The following is a 19,272-nucleotide window of genomic DNA, read 5'->3' as shown; positions in this document are numbered from 1 at the left end:
ATACTTTTCTTGGAAACATTTGGAGGTAAAACTTTCATTTTACAAGGTGTAATTTTACTATTTTATATTTCATATTCTGAAGCATACAGTTTTCGCACAAGAAAAGTCAAGTGAAAAGAGCCAAAAAAGAAGATTTAGAAAAATAAATGAAAATTTTCTGGAAGCAAAGAAGAAATTAGTCATTGCTGACCAGTATTGTAGAGTAGTTGAGAGTAATGACTTATTTTGCATTAGGTTAGTTGATGGGTGGCTAGGAGTCCAGCCTGCAGAAGACTGAAACTACTTTTAAAAATGGAATGGCATTTTGGTGAGGAGGTAGGAAAGCTTGCTTTAGGCCCAGATGAAGGAACAGAGGGATAAATCAAAGCTATACAGTGTAAGAAAGGAATGAAAATTGGTAAAGTTAGGCCTATAAATAGAGGGATATATTTGTGAATAATAATTTTCCTTTGCAACTATGGAGTCTTCCCATTAGACTACAAAGTCATTGAGATTTGGTACCTATCCCATAAGAAAGTGTTTAATAACTGACTATTGAATAAATGAAAGATCATAGGGAAAAACTTGGAAATACAAATATGTTTGGAGGTAAAGCAGACAAGTTAAGTGGATTCTTCTTTGTTTCCCATAGAATGCCAGAGGATAATGCCCCTCTAGCTTACTTATTTTAGATCATTGCTGTGAGGAACCAATGGAAGAATAGATGTGAAAATTTAACTTGTTAGGAAGTATTGGAAAGAAGTAATGCTTCATTTTTTGCAACTTAATGTTGAAAAGGACTTCAAATCAGATGATATTTGGTTCTAACCAGCTCAGAAATCCTGTTTGCATCCTTAACACAACTGCTCTCTTAGGTTAGTGATATGTGGGGAGAGCTGGACTGTGGAGGCAGATGGGACTGGGATAGAATCCAGTTTTCTTTACTAGCTGTGATTTCTAGTATCCACCTAGTCCAACTCAAGATTTTTTTCTGTGAAATTTGGGTTAAAAACTACTTTGTAGACATGTTAACAATTAAGTGAGTATGCATAAAGCACTTACTACCATAGTAGCTATTCAGGTTACCTGGAATGTTTATTCCTATCCCACAAGAGTGTCCCTCCTTATTATGTCTTCTGATTTTAAAAAATGCTAGATAAAAGTACTGTCTGATATTGAACCAGATTTTGTTTTCTGTGTGTTATTAATTGATCCTAGTTCTTATCTCTAGAGCTATGCAGTTTAATATCTCTTCACAGTGACAGCACTTCTAATAATTTGAATCTGTAATGCTCATACTCTTTTTCAGATAAAACATGTTCAGCTTTATCAGCCCTTACTGGAATGGTTTCTAGATTTTCCTTTATCCTGGTGGCCTTCCTTGAATTTGTTTTAGTTTCATTATTTGAGATGTGATCTGCCCCATCTGGTAATTAGCTTTGCTTTTCATAGAGGAGAAAACTAGGATTAATAGGAAACATTTGGAGGTAAAACTTGAATTTTAACTGGCCAAAACCAAGGTGTAATTTTACTATTTCATATTCTGAAGCATAAAATTTTTGTAAGTTCACAGTTTTTTTATCATGTCAGTAGCCATTTACAAAGTGATTGTAGCCTATTTTAAGGTGGATTACTGATTACTGATTTTTCCCCCCTTAAAAAAATCTCTAGGGCTTTTAAAGTGTATTCCAGTCAGAGTTATATTGTAATTAATTTACAGTGATGGGAAAATTAAACTACTGTAAGAAAATGTCATGGTTTTTGTTTTTCTGTATAGTACTATATAGCATCTCTTGGTTGTCTCCTTACTCGCCATTACCCTCTTCCTTCTTGCATGCCTAAGTTTTGTTAGGATGTCCACCTTTATCACATGTAACTGGGAAATCCTGACTACTCTAAGCTGATCATACTTTTTTGCCTAGTTGGGAAGAGATGTGACCTGAGCCTGGCCCTTTACATGTTAGAGAAAGTCAGCTTGTAGAGCTTCTAGTAAAGTCTTCCATGTATCTAAAAAGAGAAACACAGAAGGAAACTCCTGCTTCTGTTGGACAACAGTATATGTTTGATATGATGCCATCAGGTATGATAAGTATCTTGTGACTATAAGGAAAAGTTATCCTCAAGTTCATGCTGAGTCTGACAGGAAAAAACTGAAAGGAGCTGAGGTCATGTATGGTATAGTATTGAGTAACTGAATCAATCACCCTAACGCCACCTTGTTTTGATTCTTGCTATTTGTGATGACATTCCTTTTATTGTTTAAGCCAGTTGAATGTAACATGTTACTTTATGAAGTATTTTCAATTTAAGATAGCTTTAATATTAAAGAACAAATATACTTAATAACCTATTACATATTTTGTGGAAGACTTATTCAGATATAAGGGTGGATCTCATAATTTTAAGAGTTATAAGTTTCAGAAGTATTCTTGCAATACTGTATGTTCTGAGTATTATCACAATTGCTCTAATACGTAAGGTTTGCAGGTTTAGCAACCCAGTTAGTCAGGAATAGGCTAGTTATCAGTTCTGACAGGGCCTCTTTATACTTAAAAGTTTAAAATTGACTACATTTAAGGGATTGACATTATTTTTCTCTGAATTAACATTAAGTTATGAGCATGGCTTTTTTTTTTTAAGTTTAACAAGGGCATGAAATCTATGCAAGAAAGAAATCCTACATTTGTAACATTAGAAACACTTTCCTTCTTTCAAGAATAGAAGTTGCTGCATAAAAATTATAGCACTCTTTGTTAAAATAAATGACAGAATATGAAAAATATTCTAAACTATGGGTCATTACTGGGATTTTAAAATAGTTATGTTCATTTTGTCTCCACCCTTCTATTCAGAAAGACAGGAATCATTTTGTTTAGAGTTTCCCAAATGATAGCTACTTTGAAACAGAAGTGATATGTGCAGTCTATTTCAATTTATCTGTGAAATAACCAGTGTTTACTTCAGATACTGATCTTACTGTACTGTGGGAATTCCTTGGACATCTTAAGTAATTATTGCTTATAAAGGTAAGCATTGTGTAACCATAGCAACTTATTTTTAAATTGAATGTTTTCTCCCTTCAGCTTTTAAAGTATAATAACTTGATACTGTATTTACCCAATTGTCACCACATTGTAGAAACTAGAATGAATTGCAGATAATCCTTCCTTAGTTTTTTTTTTTTAAATAAAGGCAAAAATTCAGTTTGTTTAAAATAAAAATTTTATATTCTACTGATTTGTAATAGGGAGGCTAAGTTGTCTTTAGTGCAGTTGCTGAAAGACAATTAACTATAGAAACAATAATATAATTAGATTTTAAAGAATGTGATTGTCCTGGGCCAGATAGAATATAAATCATATGCCAGGGATACTGCTAATCACATAAATCCTGACTAAAGAATTATATTACAAAGAGACTCTTTGTTAAAATAAATGACAGAATGTGAATGTGTGTGTTGTGGCATAGGAGGATGGGGTCAGCATTTTAGTCCCTCCCCCATTATAGTCTTAAATGTTACTAGATTGAATAGTTTGTTGAAAAGTAATACAACTTAAAAGATAACAATTCCACCATGCCTAACCCTTATACTATTACTCAAAGTAATCAAAAGTATGAAGAAAATCAAACTTTAAAAAATACTACTATTTGGCAATTGTAAAATGAGCTGTGATAAATAGTCTTGTGTAAATAGACATAGGCTTCTGATAAGATGATTTTTTTCTTCTGGGTAGATGCCCAATAATGGATTGCAGGATAAAATGGGAGGTCTAATTTGAGTTCTTAGAGGATTCTCTATACTTTCTTCCGCAAAGGTTGTATTAGTTTGCAGTCCCACCAGCAGTGTTTTGCCCACCAACCCAGGAATGGTTTAATAAGCTGTGGTATATGTATACTATGGAGTACTATTGAGCCACTAAAAAAGATGGTGACTGTACATCTTTTGTATTAACCTGGATGGAGTTGAGACACATTCTTCTTAGTAAAGCATCACAAGAATGGAGAAGCAAGAATCCAATGTATTCAGTTCTGATAGGAGGACAATTGATGCTAAACATGGTGGAGAGGGAAAGAGGAAAGGAAGGAGGGAGTGGGAGGATCATGGTGTATGACACACTCTTGGGGGCGAGACAATTATAAGAGGGATTTTACATAACAAAAGCAAGCAGTGTAAACTGGTTCTTTGTGTACCCTCAATGATGCCCCTCCCCCAAAAATTTTTTTAAAAGTTAAAAATATTGCTTAAATATAGTACTATATACTTGCTAGTAATTTGTCCCCCTTTTTTCTTAGTTTTGATTTAGGTTTATTCTAATAAACTGACCTGTGTTATGTAGGATTTGTTATTTTTTTATGTTTATTCTTTTGAAAGGAAATAGCAATAATTAGGTTCTTTGAAGACTCAGATCTGAAAATAGTCTTCTAAATATTGATTTAAACCTTAAGTTCTTATGTATAACTATACTTCCTCAGAAAGTCTATTCTTGAGTTGAAATATGATTTTATAAATCATGCTTCTGCGGAGGTCTTCTCAAGTGTTAGCTATTCCTTTGCTCATATTGGGTATATTTTGGGAATGCCTATGTGTGTTGTGGCATTGGAGGATGGGGTCAGCATTTTAGTCCCTCCCCCATTATAGTCTTAAAATGTTACTAGTCTGTCTATATAAATTTTCTTTCTTTGGAAGCACATACCATCTCTAGGTGACCCTTCTATTGTATTTATTGTTGCTGCTATCTGTCAAATCTCACTTTCCAGTTCCACATCTGGATCACATTTGTCCCTGTCATCCAGGGGATTTCATTTCTTTGTGGGTGACGTTTTGAAAATCGTGCTTAACTATTTAACAGTCTCCTCACTATTGGTCATCTCTTCTTGGCTCTAACCACTCCAGTGACTATATCCTATAACTTACCTGTTGAAAGCTATCTTCACTTCTATTTGTTCTTATCCACTGTAGACACCATGATCACTCATTCTTTTTCAACTTGGTCTGTTCTCTTTCCCCCATTAAAGTAGCCACACAACCCTTCCCTCTTATTTCAGAGAAAGAAGGTTCATAACACAAGATGATTTTTCCACTATTATATTACCCCCTTTCCCTCATCTTTATGACCTTCTGTCATTAGCTATTCCTATTTCCTACATCTGACCTTTTTGAAAAGCAAGTTCATTAACCTTTCATAATGTTCATCTTAATCTTTAAATAACCTTTAAAAAAAAAAACCTTCTTTAGCAGTTGCTCAATTTATTCTTTCTTTAAAAAATTCCTGTAAAAACCTAAAATATGGTCGCTGTCAGCTCTGGTACTTCCCTTTAATTAATCAACCTGCCCTTGACAGAGAAAAGGAACATAAACTTATAAAATATTTGAGTTACTGGAAAACTTACAAGTATGGTTGGGCACACTGTAAATTTTATGAAATCTAATACAAATGAGTTATTTCCAGTTAAAATCTAATGTTCATGTTGAGATATGCTATAAATGTGAAATGGACAGCAAATTTTGAGGACTTTGTTAAAAATGTAACATGATATCTATTGATTGCAAGTTGAAATAATATTTTGGATATGTTGGATTACATAAAATGCTGTTAAAATTAATTCTATCAGTTTTGTTTTACTTTAAAAAAATGTAGTTACTAGAAAATTTAAATGTATGCGTGCAGCTTTCTTTGTATATCTTCTACCAGGAGTGTACCACCTGCAGGTCACAATAGTTTATGTGAGAAGTTTTTTGCACATTTGTGGTGGCAGATACTACAAAAATTATGCACAGACCTGTTTGGTTTTTTTTCCTCTCTCCCTCCTCCCAAATCAATTTTCATTAGTGTTGGTGTGTGGCCCAAGACAACTCTTCTTCTAATGTGCAGCAGAGAAGAACAACTGGACACCTCTATTAGACCACACAGATAAACGCTTTGGATGGCTAAACGTTTATTCATGTATTATAAATAATAGTTTTAAATTTTCAACCATTTTCTCAAAAATATAATCTAGACTGAGATTTGATATGAGGTGTTCTAAATAGTAGACCATTGGTTTCTTTGAGAAAGCATCTTTCAGGTGATGCCTCTGGCTCAAGGAGTAGGGCATCAGCCCCATATACCGGAGGTGGTTGGTTCAAACCTGGCGCTGGCCAAAAAACTGCCAAAAAAAAAAAGAGAGAGAGAGAGAGAGAGAAAGCATCTTTCCAGTTTTTCCAAAGAGAAAAACATAATGATGAAGTTTATGGGTAGCTTTATAAAAACACTGTTTTTATTTTATTAGCGTAGCCAGAGGTATCTTCATAAGTCAGTGACAATTACTAAATTATATGCTGCATTCTTTCCCATGACAGAAATGGTGGCAAGTAGTCTATACCTAGCATTTAGGCCTTCAGTATCTTTTACGCCCTTATATTGATACTTCAGTATCTTTTACGCCCTTACATTGATACTTAAAAGATACTATCTTTAGTGTCTTTTATGTCCTTACATTGTACTAGTTAAATATTTTTGTGTATAATATAGTGCCCTGTTTAAGTTACATAAGGTCAGTGTTATACTTTGTAATTCCTTAGCATGGCATGCGTAGTAGAAATATGAATATGAAATGTTTACTGAATTAGTGCTATGGTATTTTTGGTGAATGTTTTGAAAGTAAGGTATCCTTAACAAAAGGTTTTTAGATTATTTTGACATAGTAGACTGAGTAGAATTGAACTAGTTCTCACCATTCTTTATGAACTTTTTAGTATTTACCTAGATTTAGGCAACTTTGAAATTGTTAACACTTCATTTTGAAATCATTAGGGTAGATACTAAGAATACGGGCTTGGGTTAAGATTTAAAACAGACTTTTAGAACTTGAAAGGAACCTTAGGTATTTGATACTGGTCACTTTCCTCACTATATAAGTTTGGAAACAAAGGGACTTGTTTGTAATTATCATCCTCTCCTTCATTAGAAGGTCCTATAAATCTGATTGCTAAATTGTATCTCTATCTCTCCATCTACATATTCAGCATCCTAGTTCAAATCACTCTGTTGGATTACTCCTTCAAATCACTCTGTTGGATTACTGTACTAGTCTCTTAACTAGTCTTTTGGCTTCCATTGTTATACCCCTTTAATCTATCTATTCTTCACACTAAAGCCACATAATCTTTTTAAAGCATAAAACATATCATGACTGCCTTACTTAAAAATCTTTAATGAGTTTTCAGTCACTTAATAAAAATACAAATTTTATATTCTCCAGCTACATGTGCTACTGTCTCTCATGATTCCTTGCTCCAGCCACAAGGGCCTGCCTTTAGTTCCTTGCCCTTCAGAATTTTTTTCTTTCTAGAATTTATTGGTTTGCTGTTACATGGTACTTATTTGTGTGTAAGGGCTATTAGAACAAAGAATGACTATTTATTCAAAATTGTGTTTTCTCAGCCTGGCACAATACTAAATGAATGGTGGGGGTGGGTGGGTGAATGATTGGCTGACTGGATGATACCAAGCCTCTGTTTTCCATTAATAAATTAGATAATAGTACCTACCAATGGTGGCTAAAGAGTCATTAAGAATATTTATGGTAACTTTCTTTTTCCCTATTCTGATTTTCTTTCATTTATGCAAGATAATATGAATTGTTTTCCAAGCTGATTTCTTATCATTTACTGTTTCCAGTACAATTTGTTACAGCTAGTGTTTCTAACTCATCTTACTTAATTGAAAATTTAAGTAGCTGAGCTATACTGGAGTATGGATTATAGAAGAATAAGGCTGGAAGGATGTATGCCCATTCATAGATAACTAAAGGCAGAATAAGACTGTCACTTAGATAGGTTCATTTGTAAGTACCAGAGACTTAAAATTATAGTAGCCTGTATAAAGCAGAACTTTTTATTTCTAATGTAAAAGTCAAAAAGCAGGCAGACCAGCACTTCTGCGGTAGGTCTAGTCCACAAAGTCTTCAAGGACCCAGCTCATTTGTAACCTTATAGTTTCACTTGGTTATGATGGTGGCCAATCATCTGTGTTCTTGGAAACAGGCTAGATACACCTGTTGGGTGGCCTTTAAGGGAGGTTTCTGGAAGCCACATAACATCTCTGATTAAAATGCTGATCAGAACTGCTCCTACCTACCTACAAGGGAGGCCGAGAAATGTAGTCTTTATTTTCTAAAGCTCTGTGCTTAGCTAAAAGCTGACCATTCTAGTTCAGTGGGAGAAAGAAAGAGTGGATACAAAATATGGGTCTTTGCAAAGAAAGTGTGTAATACTAATGTGTGCCAGCATTCTGTAGAGTACATTAATATTCAAAGAGTTAACAGTTTATTCTTATCATTGTAACATACTGGTGGGATCAAACCAGTTGGGATTTTCACATAACATTGTTTATTAGCAGTTTTGGAAATACGATTGAGTAAACCTTTTAAAAATCATAAATATATGACATGTATAGAGTTAAATCTGATCTATTTTGAGGATTTGAGGTTCATTATGTTTTAATTACAGTATAGTTGACTTTCTTAGAGTGGCTCTGTTAATCATATAGTTGCATAAATTTGGACCTATAGCCTAGAATGCAGCTATTTCTCTTGATTTTTTTTTCCTTCCCCTCACTGTCCACTTCGTTTTCTTTTAACTCTGTTCATAAGACTTTGTTTCCATAAAGTATATGGATAGATGAAGCATAGCTCAAGAAGATTGTTCAGTGTTCTTGACCTGCCAGAAAAGTTTTCTGAAACGTGGTTTCAACCCACTTCCTTGTCTTTCACCACAAACTTACTAGTATGGCACTTGGGACACAGTGGCCACTTTCTCCTAACTAAAGTATTTTATTCATTGGGAAGCTCACAGATATGTAAGAGAAGAGATAAGGTGAGGTTTTAGGGTGAATCTTGATGCAGAAGGGAAAAAGTCATTTGTGTCAAAAAAATTTGTGGTGTAACAAAGTTAGGAACCTAGCAATCTTTCAGAGCCTGAATTAAGCTTTTTTACTTAGTATATTCATTTTATTTAGTACCTTCAGTAAAATGAAGGCTTAAACATCTAAAATAAAAACGACATCCTTTTGCCATTTTTCTAACTGGAAAAAAAATAACAAGCTTATACTTTACACAGTTTTTGTCAGTGATTTTTCATCTGAAGTACTTTCTCCTTTTTTAATTTCTTAAACAGTTATTTGCATCTTTCCTGTTCCTTTAAGATGTGAGTTCTTCTTAGGGCAGGGGCCTATCTTACTCAGCAAAAGTTAAGAAGATAGAAAACAGGCCTATCTGCTGCTGATGATTTAAATAATTAAAAATGAAGTGTTTCTCTTAGTATTTTTTCATTTATCATGATTTTATAATGTATCATGGACTAGGAATTTCTACCCTTTACTTTCCCCAAACTATAAAATATAGTGAGTATGGAAGAATAGAAAACTTGTAGATCTTCTTGCCTGAGTTTACTGCTTCCTTCCCCCAATAACAGTTGTTTTCCTTCCCCCAATAACAGTTGTTTGGTTACTAGAGTCTAAAACAAGCTTTTTGCATTCTTCTAAGAGGCTTCTGAAAAGTGTGGGGACTAGTAACTGAAGGTGGGAGCTTCAGCCACTGGTCTGAATTAACCTCTTATTCCTTTACTTCACAAGTGATATTGTTGAGCTACCTCAGATATCCATATTATCTCGTTTAAACTTTACAGCACTGTGAAGTAGATTCTATTAATGTCGTTTAGTAGACATTGAACACAGAGAACTTAAATAACTTATTGAAGGTCAAGGGGTTAGCTTAGTTAATGGGAAACCTGGATTAGAACTGCAGATAATTTGACTACAAAACCTATACTCTGAATCGCTGTGTTATTACTGTATTTCTCCTTGATAAAACTGTCTGAAGATGTATTCTTTTGTGTGTGTGCGCAGAAATTTAGGCTCATGGAATATAAGTAGCTTGCCCAGGGATACATCTAGGAAATGATAGAATCAAGATTTGAGCTAGAATCAGAATTTGAACTTCAGGTAGGCTGATACCCAAGCCCTATATCACCTTATATCTTTTATATACTGTCAACTGCTGAATTTTCGTTGTTTATTAAAGGTGTCAGACTCAACTTGTTGTACCTTAATGCCACCTATAGTTTTTGTTTATATGAACACTCCCTCTTTTTTTTTTTTTAATTGTGCTACCCTATCCCAGAGGCTGTGACATAACAGAATTCATTTCAATAAAATTACTTACAGATGAAAGAAAGTAGTAGAAAACGATATGTGTATAACACAGTCCCTACCTTCAAGAAGCTTACTTTCTGGTTGGGAAAGACCTAAGGATGGAGATAGACTTAGAACAAGAAACAAGATATATCTGTTTAAGTCTTAAGGGGTGAATTTAAACACTAGATACTTTGGAACAAGTTAAGATTGTATAAAAGATTCTGCTTTGGTGGAGTGAGGGTAGGGATTCTGATGACAGAAAATAGGATATTGTTACTGTAGTGGTTTCATTTTAACATATTTCATATATTAAAATATTTTTGATTCAGCCATGTGGAGATAACATTATATATGTTAAAACATTTGCAGATCTTTAATTTGGATTGAAAGTATTATATGTTTTAAAATACAATTAGTGAATTGTTAGCATATTTTAGTAATCTTGGTACACATAAACTAGGGTTATAGTTTCTTTTAGGAATTGATATTCTATAGCTTTTGATTTTTTTGCTCCTAAATTCTGCATTCTTAGGTATCTGTATCATGCTGGGTTATTTTTTCCTTTTTATGGTTTGATTAATAAACGTGTGAGCTAAGACTAGCTGAGGAATAACTGATTAAAAATAAATTGTTTTTTGAATAATTAATACATTCTTTTGTTACTTAAACTTTTCATAACTGTTATAGGTTATTTGTTTGTTAAGATCACTTTTGCAAGCTAATTTTATAGGTTGCAAAGATCTGGAGAGGGGAGTGTGTATACTCAGTGGGAGCAGAATAGATTAGAAAGAGAAGAGCATGTGTTTGGAATTAGACACAACTTTACTGATTTGTATAACTTTAGGTAAAATAATTCATTTCTGAGTTTTTTCCCTCTAGCAATATGAGAATATGGTGAAGTTATTCATCATATTAGTTTAGAATGTACAGCACCTAGCATACCAAATGTTCAAAAATTATTATGTTTATTATTAAAATACTAGTTAATAAAAGAACACAAAAGGGGGGCGGGGCCATGGTTATTTTCTCTGTAACTTTTCTGTTGGGAAATATCCTCATTGTTGCGTGTAAACAAAGAAAGAAGGAAAAAGCCAACTACAAAATTATTGGTTTTGACACTAACTTGTGGCTTTGGGAAAATTATTTTATAGGGAGAGAGATTCTTTGGGTTTTATTTATTTGTTTGTTTGTTTGTTGGCATTACCTTATGGTCCTTTAGACATAAAGATGATTCAGGACCAAAGACAATTGTTTGTTGTAGCTGTTTAACACATTTTTAAGGCTTTATTCTACATCTAGATGGTAAGAGTATTTAATTTCTTCAGTGAAAATTTAAATGAGTCTACTTAGGATTTCTGCATTGTGGAATTTTTATTTTTCACTTTAAAAATATGAATCATAATTGATTAAATTTACCAATTTAGAAATTATTAGGAAATCTTAAAAATATCTTTACATTTGAGAATAACATACATCTGGCAGTTTAAAAATGGTCTTGGTAAAAATAAAAATGAAACTGTAGCTTAGTTTCATGATTTTTATAATTATATTTCTCTTTCTAAATCTCTTTTTGTGAGTTTACTAACACACAGTCTTACTGCAGTTGTCATTACAGGGTTAAACATTTGCTATATTGTAACATACGAAAGCAGTTAAGTTGTTTGGAATTGTTTACTTGCTAAAACCAGTGTTAGTCAGCAGAGGCAGTACACCAAATTTCCTTGTGGCTTTTAGTGGAAAATGTTAAAAGCACGCTCATTTTTCAGTTATAGAATTTTTCAGTTTTATTAGTCACAGAACTGGCATGAACCTTCTAATTGTGAAGGCCGTCCAAATGCACTATTTTTTTCTTCTGCTAGAGGAAGTTACATCCTGAGCAGTAGCTCAGATCTCTGGTAAGTGTAACATGTGAGCATTACTAGGCATTTCATCCTGCGGGTCTGCAGTCTGCTCTTCGGGCTGTTGCTCAGTTGGAATGCTTCTGTGGGGCCAATCTTGAGGTTCTATAGGTATTTTTAAGGATCTACTCTCTTGGGGATGTCAGTGACATTGTGCAAGATCATCTGAGGAACCGGAAAGCATCTGAAATCTACTGAAGAGGATAACTGTAGCGGTTTTCACAGTGGAAGGAAACTATATTGGCACAGAGGCAGATGATTGAATAAAGTAGTTGGCCCAGAAGATGCATAGTCTGCTGTTTTTTTCTCTGAATGAAGACTGTTTAATGGGAGCTGTATTCATGTAGAGATGAAAGGAAACACTGGAATGATAAACTACTGTTTTTTGTCTCTTTTTTTCTTTTTATAAACAAAAAGCTGAAGCAGAAATTTGAGCTCAGATGCCATTTCCTTCGCAGCGTGCTTGTTCTATTAGGATTCTCCACCAGCACCATTTCTGCCTGGTGCCTGTGCCCTTTTGCTGGAGCAGCCACAGACAACTGCCTGAGAGAGAAAAAGAATGAACACTCTGCCTTGCTTATGCTTTCGATAGGAATAAAGCTATCTGTGTTTCTTCTATTATATGGGAAACCTGGAATTATCAAGCTGTATTCTAGTACCAAGAGTCCTATTGTCTTTTGTGGTCTGACTCATCACATGTAAATGTACTGCAGCTTTGCTATTAATGCAGAGTGCTTTTTTTTTCTTTCCCAAACACAGAAAGAATTGTTAACCTCTGAGCTTCATTTTCAGGATTTGTGCTGAGCTCTAGATCTTTTTTTCTTTTTTTCCCTCTGGATGGTATCGGCAATAAACCAGTGAAGCTAAAGAAATGAAGACAAATTAGAAGTGGAAACAGAATAGTGAGATTTTATTTTTATTTTCAGTTATAATCAAGCCAGCTACTGGTAACTGTATGACCTTGCAGGCAAGAGTGGGTATAGCTGTGATCATCTCTGTCACAGCAGTTGTTTCTTATCAAATGGTGTTGTATTATCAGAGACAATGACCACTTTGTGAAAGTAAATTTCAGAGATAGAGCAATATGACTATTTTGGTAGGGAAAAAATACTTTTAAATGAGCTTTTACTGGATTCAGTTTTAGTTATTGACATTGATGTGACATTTAAGTATTGCAGTAACCTAACAAAATAATAGAGAATTTTATTATTTTTAGGAAGTTATAAGTTATGTAGTCATAATTTTAAACTTCAGTTTTTCCAGTAGTACTAACTTTAAAAAACTAGCTGCGTAGTTCAGAGAATGTTTATAAGTGTTGTACAGAAGAGGAAAAACTACTTGTGCTCTTCCAACTGTGACTTTTATCACATAGTTTGGAATTTAGTGTTTTAAAAGAGCGAATGAGTCGAGTGTGTATAGTTGTTTTGGAGGAGGTAGAAGATGAATCTCCTGCATTCATTTCTAAATTGCCACAGGAAAATAAATTCCTACATTCTCTACGTTCTGGAAGTGTATTGGTAAGATATGAGAGTTTATGTTGCTATGTTCTACTGAATTAGTAGTGTAAATCTTATTTTTTAACTATAAATATGTTTCTTCTGGTTTCATTACAAACTCAAAGTAATGTATATATAAATACAATGTAATAGTATGTGTGTATAAAATGCAGATTTTTATTTACTTTTTCATATGCTTAGATAATGTTACAGACTACTATGTCTCAATCTCTTAAGACTTTTAAAAAATAATTTGAGAAATAGTAGCTATGGCAACCATATTTCTATTTTTATTTTGTGGTTTTAGAAACCAGTGTAATAAGAATCAGGAACTGTGCATATTTTAGGAAAAGTTGACGAATACTACTACTACTGCATGGCCTTTTCTGTGATGAATTTTATGTATTTATGCATAAGACTTTATATGAAAAAGAATATATGATTTATTCTTCATCTGTAACCATGTTTGTAATGCTGTTGTCAACTCCTTATTTGACTAGTATAATATGATACCTTATGAGAGAAACCCTGTTGATTAGGAAATTATATTTAGACATGCACGTGTTTAGTCTTTCCATGTTATTCAGGTATACAATATTTTTTTATCTTTGAATAATATTTTCATCAACTGCAACATTTGCTTTCCTTGGAATTTATGTTTTTGTACATGTAATGATAACCCATGCAAGTCATTTCAGTGTGAACAGACCTTTAGTTTTTGTTTGTTTGTTTGTTTTTTTGGAGACAGAATCTCACTTTGTCACCCCTGGTAGAGTGCTGTGGCATCAAAGCTCACAGCAACCACAAACTTTTGGGCTCAAGCGATTCTCTTGCCTTAGCCTCCTAGGTAGCTGGGACTACAGGCACCCACCATAACACCTAGATACTTTTTAAAGATGAGGTCTCCCTCTTGCTCGAACCTGTGGGCTCAGGCAATCCATCCACGTTGGCCTCCCAAGTGATGAGATTACAGGCGTGAGTCAATGTGCCAGCCTGAACAGTCCTTTCTAAAGGGGCCTTTCTTCATGGGCTAGGAATTGCTTGATAAGTTCTGTCTCACAAGTAAGATGTTGTGATGTCACATTTATATTTGCAAGAGTCTTTCTTTTTACCGAATACTAACAAAAGGCTTCTACTTACAAGAAATAAAATACAATCTAGTTATGTTTATTATGCTACCTAATTTGGGTCAAACTGAATTGATTCCTTTCTTTTTTTAAATGAGGCCTTTATTTTTTCCCCCAAGGCAGAGTCCTGTATTTTGATATGACTTGGCTTCATGAAACTTCTGGTTAATGTCAAAAAGTGATTATTGCTGCAAGGAAGAAAACTTTTAAATTTAAAAGTTATGTGTAGAAATATATTCAGAATTATCCTTGTGGGTAACTAACATTATTATTCTCTTATATTTTAGCCATCACTGGTGCAAGCAATATTTAATGGAGATCCTGATGAAGTTCGAGCACTAATATTTAAGAAAGAAGATGTTAACTTTCAGGTAAAACAAATAGTTTACTGATACCAGCCTTTTAAACTACTTTTAAAAATTTTTTTCAAATGTGATTGTTATTTTAAAAAACCCTCACAATTTTGTAATAGTTGTATTAAATAAATCAAAAGGATACTGAGATAAAAGGTAAAGCATTGGACATATATTCAGGGCAATAACTAAAAGCATAAGAGTTCTAGAAGCCAGTTAGGGTCCTTTGTTTTCCCAGCTTTTTACTTTGAAAATTTTCAAGCACAGGAAATTTGAAAAAAAAAAAAAAATTACTACCTATATACCCTTCACTTAAGTTGAGCTTTGGAGCATTGGTAACATTTTGCCAGGTTGCTTTCTCTTATATTTGCATAGATTTATACATCTATATACACACACACATGTATTTTTTCTTTTGCTGAACTCTACTTGAAAGTAAATTGTAGAAATCATGACACTTCACTATTGAATAGTTTAGTGTGTACTTCAGATGAGTGTTCTTTTTTGTGAACCAGACATTTCTTTTAAGTTAAGATGTAACTTGATTAAGATCAAATTTACTTTTTGTAAATAATCATGGTGAGCATTTTACAAAGACCCTTGATTAAATTTTGTGTGATTAGTCTCAGTAAATACATATTGTTTGAAAAGTTTTCAAACCTAAAGATATGGTAGATTTAATATTAAGAACTGACAAGTGGGGCAGTTTTGGAAAGAGTAGATATGTGGATTATTTTCTCTTTTATGTTTGTCCAGTGGCTAGTAGTTTCTTTTAGTTTACTAAATTGTGGCCAGGAGTACATACTTTACTAAGATCACTAATGTATATATTTTTACTGGAAACAAATGCACTAGTAGAAACATATGTATCCCCTGAGTTATTAAAAGGGTAAAGAGTCAATGTTTCATAAAGTTGCTATAGCAACACCAAAACAGGTAACTTAAAAGAATGATGGTAGTTCTAAGAAGGCACCCCCTGCAAACTCATCTTGAGCTTTCATCTTTCCTCCTTTTGTTACACAGTACTGTGACTACTTAATGTCAGGTAGATACAGAAGGTTTTTACCTTATTTTTGAAATATAGATTATCTGAATAGATTTGAGTCTTTGGCTGAAATGGTTAATTCTGACAATGAATATTGACCAAAATGCTATCATTACATTTTTTCCTTGCCTTTACATTTATATTTAGTTGGAGACATGCATGTAATTCAGGATTTAATTATTTTAGATAGATCACTTTTCTCCCGGGTGTCCTGGAGAGTCTACTTTTCTTAGAATAGAAAATAGCTACAGGGGTAAAGATTTATGAAAAGGTGGAAAATAGGCTTTCTGTTCTGTTTAAGTATAAAGTTTGTTTTTGTTTTAATAGTACTAACAAATCTTATCCTGGTAAGGAAGTATAATCCCACTTATCTTAACTAATTTCTCCATCATTATTATGTTCATTATAGTCAACAGTGCTTTCTGTTACATTTAATCAAATTTTAGTAAATTTTAAAAAATTATTCAGTGTCACTATTTTGAGCATCACTTATCATAGCACTTTCTCAAGCATAAAAAGTTGGCAATTGTCTTTGGTGAAATATAGTTTTTTGGCAGATAATTTTATCATTGCTTTTAGGTCTTTTCTTTTGTGACTCTTTTCTTAGTAGTTGAAAGTATTGTCATAGTAAGATTTGTTAAATCTTTAGTCGTTCTTCTAATTTCAGATGGTAAGTTTTTTCTGATTTTGTCCTCCATGAGAAGGCTTTGGGGTTTTAAGAAGCAGTGAATGTTTAGAATGAAACTTACACTGTTTTGTCATATAAAATCCACAGACTTTTAGTGGATAATAAAATATTTTTAAGCTTTGTGTAGTGCTTACAGTATAATGATACATTTTTTCTTAAATAAGTTTATTTAAATAAACATTTAAAGAATGTCTGTCTTTGAAACTCAACTGTCTCAAGTTTTTTTTTTTTTTTGAGCCGGAGCCTCAAGCTATCCACCTGGTAGAGTGCCATGGCATCATGCTCACAGCAACCTCCAACTCCTGGGCTCAAGCAAGTCTCCTGCCTCAGCCTCCCAAGTAGCTGGGACTTATAGGCGCCCGCCACAACGCCTGGCCATTTTTTGGTTGCAGCCATCATTGTTGTTTAGCGGGCCCGGGCTGGGGATTCGAACCCGCAACCTTAGGTGTATGTGGCTGGTGCCTTAGCTGCTTGAGCCACAGGCGCCGAGCCCCAAGTTTTTTTGAAGTTGTTTTAGAATGGATATAAGTTCAGATTTGTTTCTATATTGTTATTTAGTCATTTTTAATTTTAGATTTGTATTTTAGTCAAATCCTGAAGTTCTGAATTTTGTCAACCACTATTAGCATCTTTCTTGTAACCCATCTGATTTTTGGTATGAGGTAAAATCTTCTGTTGTAGAACTTGGGGTAAGATGGTTTCACTAGAAAATACTGGAGACTTTGGTCAGAAAGAATTGACTACCTAAGTAGATAGAGGTTTATTGATTGTATAATAATTTAATCCAAGCAAGCAATGTTAAAGCTTCTCTGTGAGACTCTTGGTTTTTTCCTTGTAATAAAGAGATGACTATTGGCATCACGTACTCATGACAGACAACCAAAGAAAGTGGAAAGGGGACTCCTGTACACTTCCTTTTTTTAAAACCGTGAAAAACATTGTTTCCGGAATCCCCATATAACTTTGGTTACAGAATCATCTAAAGTAATCCTCCAGCAAAGTAGGATGGGATTAGCTTTTTGCTGGGTCAATCATGGTTCATCACCTGGTTCATCCCCTGGAGCAGAAGTAGAGGTTCGTCTTCACTGAATGTATTGCCAGGAGTAAATCAGGATTTTCATAGGAAGGAAACAAGGGAAAATAGTTGTTTGGATAGGTAACCTAACAGAGGAAGATTATTGGTTGCCTAAAAACAGTTGTTAAAGCAACCTTTTGAAAAAATAAGTCATTCAGACATGGGAAAAGTGGTATAAACCCAAAAGGGGAAACACGTGTACAGTCAAAAATTTTTAAAGTATAATGGTGTAATGAACAATTAAATTATAAATCGAAAGACCTAGCTTTTTGTATTTTCTGTTATTTTCCTTTTGCTTCTGTTTTTGTTTTGTTTTTTGTAGAAGGGTCTTGCTCTGTTGCCTGGCATACAATATCAATACTTGTATACTTAGAAATAATGCTGATGATTATTTTTACTAATATATAGATAATGATGTTTATATAGTATAGCAGAAATATCAGTTATGTCCTAAATTTTAGACTGAACTCAAGTTACTTTGGTCTGAAGGGTCTCAGCTCCTCAGCCTGTTTTTCTAAACACTTCTATTGAGATATAATTGACATAATAAATTGCATATATTTAAAGTTTATAATTTCATACATTTTCATATATAAATACACCTGTGAAACCTTCACCACAACCAAGATAGTTAATGTTCCCATCACTTTCAAAGGATTCTATTTTAATTTTATGTCTTTTTTTTTTTTGGTCTAGCTTTTCTTTTTTAATAGGCTTTGTGCTGTTTTAGGTTCCCAGCAAAATTGAGAGGGGAAGGTGTAAAGATTTCCCTTAGACCTCCAGCTGCCACATACGCATAGCCATCATTTCCTGCTCAAGTGGTACATTTGATACAACTGCTGAACCTTTATCAAACACATCATTATCACTCAAAGACCATAGTTTGTTTACATTTTATGGCTCATTCTTGGTGTTGTACATTGAATGGTTTAGACGAATGTCTAATGACATATATCTACCACTGTAGTTTGATACAGAGAAGTTTCAGAGCCATAAAAATCCTTTGTGCTCTACCTTTTCATTCCTCCTTCCCTTCAATCCTTGGTAGCCCCTGGTCTTTTTACTGTCGTTATACTTTTGCCTTTTCCAGAATATCATATAATTGGACTCATATAGCACACAGCCTTTTCACATTGGTCTCTTTCACTTAGAAATACGCCTTGAAGTTTTTTCTGTGCATTGATAGCTTATTTCTATTTCATGCTGAATAATACTCCATTGTCTCGATGTACCACAGTTTATCCATTTACCTACTAAAGGACATCTTGATTGCTTCCAAGTTTTTAGCAGTTATGAATAAAGCTACTATAAACATCCATATGCAGATTTTGTGGGGACATTAATTTTCCAGCAACTTTGGGTATAATCAAGGAGCATAACTGTTAGATCATGAAGAGTAGGTTTAGTTTTGTAAGAAGCTGCCAAAGTGGCTCTTT

At 33.7% G+C, this 19,272-nt stretch overlaps 1 pseudogene; it reads left to right on the top strand.

Moving 5' to 3' along the window:
- LOC100964405 overlaps window positions 1-15,012 on the top strand; it is a 121,553-nt pseudogene extending 106,541 nt beyond the window's left edge.
- The last annotated feature ends 4,260 nt before the right edge of the window (window positions 15,013-19,272 follow it).

This window comes from Otolemur garnettii, unplaced genomic scaffold (genome assembly GCF_000181295.1).
Source record: "Otolemur garnettii isolate 467f Iridium unplaced genomic scaffold, OtoGar3 scaffold00002, whole genome shotgun sequence".
NCBI classification, from domain to species: Eukaryota; Metazoa; Chordata; class Mammalia; order Primates; family Galagidae; genus Otolemur; species Otolemur garnettii.
This window is presented reverse-complemented; position numbering and strand designations above follow the sequence as displayed.